Source organism: Physeter macrocephalus, chromosome 19 (assembly GCF_002837175.3).
Source record: "Physeter macrocephalus isolate SW-GA chromosome 19, ASM283717v5, whole genome shotgun sequence".
Classification (NCBI taxonomy): domain Eukaryota; kingdom Metazoa; phylum Chordata; class Mammalia; order Artiodactyla; family Physeteridae; genus Physeter; species Physeter macrocephalus.
In genome coordinates this window covers 25,478,280-25,485,740 of record NC_041232.1, presented here as the reverse complement: position 1 = coordinate 25,485,740, position 7,461 = coordinate 25,478,280, and positions in this window count along the sequence as shown.

The window sequence follows — 7,461 nt, the reverse complement described above, 5'->3', positions numbered from 1 at the left end:
CTGAGAGCTCCCTGCAGGACGCTCTCATCCTCGCTCACCCTCCTCGACTCTGCCCGGGCCACCCAGGTCGGTGGAGCGTCTGGAAGGGCAGCTTCAGATGCCCCTCTCTCTGGAGAAGGGTGATTCCCACACTGCTGATGCAGACTCCTGGATTGGGCCGAAATCCACCAAAATGCGAAACAGACAAAGGAAAACATCGGTTTGAGGGACTGGATGCACTCCCCACTCCCTTTAAAAAGTTTAAAAGGACAGAATAGTATACAGATATTCAGGAGGTCGTACCTGGCATTAACAGCTGGTCAAAGCCTGGCACATTGCTTTTTAGGCCCTCTGTATTTGTCCTTTGCAGAAAGGTACTTCGTTGTTTTTGTAAAAAAGAACGCCTGTGCATTACAAAGATTTTAATCAATACAGGGAGAACAAAGATAAAAATGCAAAAACTCACTCCAAGTGCCATTGCCACGGAAAATCTGCCATTAATATTGTGACTATCCGGTTATGGTTACTTCAGATAGGTACTGTGTGGGGAAAGACCAATATGAGAGCTTGTACAAATGTGACCTGACTGCAGACGCTGTTGGCAGTAAGGGTCACAGGTCATGCACTTGAATTTAAGGTGGTAAATGGGGACTAAGGAGGATTTTTTTTTTTTTTTTTTTTTTTTTTGTAGTACGCGGGCCTCTCACCGCTGCACAACCCACCCCCCACCCCGTTGCAGAGCACAGGCTCCGGACGCGCAGGCTCAGCGGCCATGGCTCACGGGCCCAGCCGCTCCGTGGCATGTGGGATCTTCCCGGACCGGGGCACGAACCCATGTACCCTGCATCGACAGGAGGATTCTCAACCACTGCGCCACCAGGGAAGCCCAGGAGTTTTTGAAATGCAAATAAATGTTTCTTTTTTCTGTCAGCTGTTCTTGAGAAATCTCTCTAAATGTAGTTTAAAAAAGTTTATGAAGAACAGGGCTTCCCTGGTGGCGCAGTGGTTAAGAATCCACCTGCCAATGCAGGGGACACAGGTTCGAACCCTGGTCTGGGAAGATCCCACATGCCTCGGAGCAACTAAGCCCGTGCACCACAACTACTGAGCCTGCGCTCTAGAGCCCGTGAGCCACAACTACTGAGCCCATGAGCCACAATACTGAGCCCGTCTGCCACAACTACTGAGCCCGTATGCCACAACTACCGAGCCTGTGCGCCAGGAGCCCATGCTCTGCAACAAGAGAAGCCACAACAATGAGAAGCCTGTGCACCGCAACAAAGAGTAGCCCCCGCTCGCAGCAACTAGAGAAAGCCCGCGCGCAGCAATGAAGACCCAATGCAGCCAAAAATAAATAAATTAAATAAAAATAAATAAATTAAAAACAAAGTTTATGAAGAGCAGTAAAAGCTTTGCATCCTCTTTTAGAAATACATGGCTTAGCTTTAGATACGGCTATAACATACGAAAAGTTAGTGTGACATAATAAGAAATATATATATATATATATATTTAGTCCTTGCTGAAACCCTTGGGGCCTCTGCAGTGATAAGTGTCTTTTGTATATTAATAGGACGACCAGTGGCTGGGGGCTCCTGAGAGCCTCTGGAGGGGGGCAGGTGGCCAGGGAGCAACCACGTGACTGCAGGACTGGACCGTTCAGCCCCACCCCTGACCCCTGGGGAGGGGAGAGGGTGGGAGATTGATTGAGTTCAGACACCACTGGCTGATAATGTAATCAATCATGTCTACATAATGAAGCCTCCAAAAAAATCCCCGAAGGAGGGGCTGGAGAGCTTCTGGGTTGGTGAACAGTCCAGGTGCTGGGAGGTGGTGCCTGGAGAGCCCAAGGAAAGGGAGAAACAGTTTTCCTTTCATGAGTGAACAGTCTTCTGCCTGTCTTCTGCCCTTCCACCTTCCACTTGTGTTGGTTATGTCCTCGTTTTTATGTGGTCCCCCTTTACAACATTGATATTCTGTTCTGTAATGATAATTTCAAGATAGTTTTTGAATCGGATGTTGCAGGAAGGGAGACCCCTTCCAGGGCTCGAGAGTGGGCTCTTGTCTAACGCGTGAACATGAACTGTCCGAGGAGACACACGTGCTGACGGAGCAAGAGACTTTGTTGGGAAGGGGCGTCCGGGCGGAGAACAGCAGGGTAAGGGGACCCCAGGAGAACGGCTCTGCCACACGGCTCGCAGTCTCGGGTTTTCTGGGGATGGGGTTAGTTTCCGGGTTGTCTCTGGCCAATCACTCTGACTCAGGGTCCTTGCTGGTGGCGCGCGCATCACTCAACCAAGATGCATTCCAGCGAGAAGGATTCTGGGAGGTTGGTAGGACACACGGACTGGCATTTCCTCTCTCCTTTGGACCTTTCCCGAATTCTTCCGGTTGGTGGAAGCTTGTTAGTTCCATGCTCCTTACCGGGAGCCCCTGTCATAACTCAGGCAAGTGGCTACTGTCATGCCTGGTCAGGGCAGGCAGTTTCGGTCAGTGGTTCCCCTAACAGATACATCTTTCAATGGATCTAGTGTTCACCACCAGCACCATTGCCACAGCTATTTTATTGCTAACATTTCACTCAATTCTGAACTGGGTTGGTTGGGAAGGTCTGTTTTCAGGAAGGGTTTGTGGGTGCCTCAGTTCTTCATGTTGGAGAATGCACGCTTCTGCCTGTGTAGGGTCCTACAGCCTTAGCCATGGTTTGCCTGCTGTCTTCTGGCACTAAACGTTGATAGAAACCTCTGAGGCCATTCTGATTTTTTTTTTTTTTTTTTTTTTTTTTTTTTTTTGCTGCCTAAAGGAGTCTTCTTTACCATTGGTGTTCTATAGCTTAACTAAGATACGTTGCAGTGTTGGCTATTTGCTATCAAAATTTCCTGGGAAACAATATCCTCTTTAGATTTGCCAGTCCAAAGTTGTTCATTATTATTATTTCAGGTCAATTTCTTGGGTTCTTTTTTTTTTTAAATATAAAATTATTTATTTATTTTTAGCAGCTTGCTAACATTTCACTCAATTCTGAACTGGGTTGGTTGGGAAGGTCTGTTTTCAGGAAGGGTTTGTGGGTGCCTCAGTTCTTCATGTTGGAGAATGCACGCTTCTGCCTGTGTAGGGTCCTACAGCCTTAGCCATGGTTTGCCTGCTGTCTTCTGGCACTAAACGTTGATAGAAACCTCTGAGGCCATTCTGATTTTTTTTTTTTTTTTTTTTTTTTTTTTGCTGCCTAAAGGAGTCTTCTTTACCATTGGTGTTCTATAGCTTAACTAAGATACGTTGCAGTGTTGGCTATTTGCTATCAAAATTTCCTGGGAAACAATATCCTCTTTAGATTTGCCAGTCCAAAGTTGTTCATTATTATTATTTCAGGTCAATTTCTTGGGTTCTTTTTTTTTTTTAATATAAAATTATTTATTTATTTTTAGCAGCATTGGGTCTTCTTTGCTGTGCGCCAGCTTTCTCTACTTGCGACGAGCAGGGGCTGCTCTTCGTTGCGGTGCGCGGGCTTCTCATTGCGGTGGCTTCCCTTGTTGCGGAGCACGGACTCTAGGCGCGTGGGTTTCAGTAGTTGTGGCTTTTGGGCTCCAGAGCACAGGCTCAGTAGTTCGTTGCTCCGCGGCCTGTGGGATCTTCCCGGGCCAGGGCTCGAACCCGTGCCCCCTGTGTTGGCAGGCGGATTCGTAACCTCTGCGCCGCCGGGGAAGCCGTGGTTTCCATCTCTGAAGCCATTACGTCTTCCACTTGTTGATTTCTTGTCTTCAGGGAAATCAATTTTCCTTATGTTGAATTTTCTTTGTACATCTTCCATATTGATTAGCTTCTCTCTTAATTGTCTTTTTCATCTATATTTACTCTGCTTATCTCAAGCCTTTCTTCTATGGCAATAATTTGATTTTCAATGGCAGACAAGCCTAGACCAGCCTAGACCAGCTTAGGCCAGCCGAGTCCAGCCTAGACCAGCCTAGATCAGCCTAGACCACCTGAGGTCAGCCTAGACTAGCCAAGGCCAGCCTAGACCAGTCTAAACCAGCCTAGACTGGCAGAAGCCAGCCTAGAACGGCCTAGACGGGCTGAGACCGGCCCAGACAGGCCTAGACCGGCCCAGCGTGGTTTAGACCAGCTGAGACCGGACTAGACCGGCCAAAACCGGCCAATGCCAAGACTGGATTAGACCAGCCGAGACCAGCTCAGACTGGCCCAGACCAGTCTAGACTGGCCAAGACTGGCCAAGAGCGGCCCAGACCAGCCTAGACCAGCCGGCATCCATCCCACCCCCCAGACGAGTGAAGGGGCCCAGGCTAGGCCAGGAAGACCACCCCACAGAGCCCAGTTTACTTGTGGACCTGCCGACTGGTGAGCTAAATGAATACTTGTTGAAAACCTCTGCGTTTTGAGGTGACTTGTTAAGAAGCATGATTATGGCAGAAGATAACTGACTTCCCAAGGCAGAGTCAAAGGGGGCTGGGAGGGGACCCAACCTCGCACCGCCTGTGGCAGTGCATTGGGAGGTTTGGGAAGCCCTGAGGAATCTGCCTGGGGCCACGTGGTCAGTTTTGCTTTGCCCGGGCACTTCGCACTCTGCCGGTGGTTCTAAAACCTCTCTTTGCATGAGGATGCACTCAGGGGACCCTACTCCGTAGGTTGTGGTCTAGCTGCACGTAAGTGGGGGAAGCAGCCGGCGTGAGGGTCTGCCAGCGGGAACGCAGGTGCCTGCTCCTTGGTTACCAGGCAGGATGCATGGGGTTAGTTTCCGGGTTGTCTCTGGCCAATCACTCTGACTCAGGGTCCTTGCTGGTGGCGCGCGCATCACTCAACCAAGATGCATTCCAGCGAGAAGGATTCTGGGAGGTTGGTAGGACACACGGACTGGCATTTCCTCTCTCCTTTGGACCTTTCCCGAATTCTTCCGGTTGGTGGAAGCTTGTTAGTTCCATGCTCCTTACCGGGAGCCCCTGTCATAACTCAGGCAAGTGGCTACTGTCATGCCTGGTCAGGGCAGGCAGTTTCGGTCAGTGGTTCCCCTAACAGATACATCTTTCAATGGATCTAGTGTTCACCACCAGCACCATTGCCACAGCTATTTTATTGCTAACATTTCACTCAATTCTGAACTGGGTTGGTTGGGAAGGTCTGTTTTCAGGAAGGGTTTGTGGGTGCCTCAGTTCTTCATGTTGGAGAATGCACGCTTCTGCCTGTGTAGGGTCCTACAGCCTTAGCCATGGTTTGCCTGCTGTCTTCTGGCACTAAACGTTGATAGAAACCTCTGAGGCCATTCTGATTTTTTTTTTTTTTTTTTTTTTTTTTTTTTTTCTGCCTAAAGGAGTCTTCTTTACCATTGGTGTTCTATAGCTTAACTAAGATACGTTGCAGTGTTGGCTATTTGCTATCAAAATTTCCTGGGAAACAATATCCTCTTTAGATTTGCCAGTCCAAAGTTGTTCATTATTATTATTTCAGGTCAATTTCTTGGGTTCTTTTTTTTTTTAAATATAAAATTATTTATTTATTTTTAGCAGCATTGGGTCTTCTTTGCTGTGCGCCAGCTTTCTCTACTTGCGACGAGCAGGGGCTGCTCTTCGTTGCGGTGCGCGGGCTTCTCATTGCGGTGGCTTCCCTTGTTGCGGAGCACGGACTCTAGGCGCGTGGGTTTCAGTAGTTGTGGCTTTTGGGCTCCAGAGCACAGGCTCAGTAGTTCGTTGCTCCGCGGCCTGTGGGATCTTCCCGGGCCAGGGCTCGAACCCGTGCCCCCTGTGTTGGCAGGCGGATTCGTAACCTCTGCGCCGCCGGGGAAGCCGTGGTTTCCATCTCTGAAGCCATTACGTCTTCCACTTGTTGATTTCTTGTCTTCAGGGAAATCAATTTTCCTTATGTTGAATTTTCTTTGTACATCTTCCATATTGATTAGCTTCTCTCTTAATTGTCTTTTTCATCTATATTTACTCTGCTTATCTCAAGCCTTTCTTCTATGGCAATAATTTGATTTTCAATGGCAGACAAGCCTAGACCAGCCTAGACCAGCTTAGGCCAGCCGAGTCCAGCCTAGACCAGCCTAGATCAGCCTAGACCACCTGAGGTCAGCCTAGACTAGCCAAGGCCAGCCTAGACCAGTCTAAACCAGCCTAGACTGGCAGAAGCCAGCCTAGAACGGCCTAGACGGGCTGAGACCGGCCAAAACCGGCCAATGCCAAGACTGGATTAGACCAGCCGAGACCAGCTCAGACTGGCCCAGACCAGTCTAGACTGGCCAAGACTGGCCAAGAGCGGCCCAGACCAGCCTAGACCAGCCGGCATCCATCCCACCCCCCAGACGAGTGAAGGGGCCCAGGCTAGGCCAGGAAGACCACCCCGGACTAGACCGGCCAAAACCGGCCAATGCCAAGACTGGATTAGACCAGCCGAGACCAGCTCAGACTGGCCCAGACCAGTCTAGACTGGCCAAGACTGGCCAAGAGCGGCCCAGACCAGCCTAGACCAGCCGGCATCCATCCCACCCCCCAGACGAGTGAAGGGGCCCAGGCTAGGCCAGGAAGACCACCCCACAGAGCCCAGTTTACTTGTGGACCTGCCGACTGGTGAACTAAATGAATACTTGTTGAAAACCTCTGCGTTTTGAGGTGACTTGTTAAGAAGCATGATTATGGCAGAAGATAACTGACTTCCCAAGGCAGAGTCAAAGGGGGCTGGGAGGGGACCCAACCTCGCACCGCCTGTGGCAGTGCATTGGGAGGTTTGGGAAGCCCTGAGGAATCTGCCTGGGGCCACGTGGTCAGTTTTGCTTTGCCCGGGCACTTCGCACTCTGCCGGTGGTTCTAAAACCTCTCTTTGCATGAGGATGCACTCAGGGGACCCTACTCCGTAGGTTGTGGTCTAGCTGCACGTAAGTGGGGGAAGCAGCCGGCGTGAGGGTCTGCCAGCGGGAACGCAGGTGCCTGCTCCTTGGTTACCAGGCAGGATGCATCTCCAGGAGCAGCTTTCTCCATGGCCACCAGCATAGCCACCGGGCTCACCACGTCTGCTTCTGCTTTTTCCTCCCGAAAACGGGTCTCAGGTTCCTTTTCGGGAGGCAGGGCCAGCCCCTCCGCCGCCCATCTCCCTGCAGGAGGAGAAAGTACCACTCAGCTCTGTCCTTCCCAGGCCTGAGGGAGGATTTTCGGTTTTATCCATGGGAAAACTCATTTGATTTTTAATGATTTTCGTCATGGAAATTAGCAGATTTTAGGAGGCTGTTAACTGAATTGCTGAGAAATAAAGATGAGCTTCTTGGTTAACAGCGAAACTTAACCTGTCTTGACTGAAGCCTTTGCTGAGATGTGGTCCCAGGAAGCGCTGAGCGGCCTGGCTCGGGGGCAGAGCGTTGGAGAGCATGGCAGAAAGTCTGCAGGGTCTGCTTTTTATTTATTTATTTTTTTTGTGGTATGCGGGCTTCCCTCTGTTGTGGCCTCTCCCGTTGCGGAGCACAGGCTCCGGACGCGCAGGCTCAGC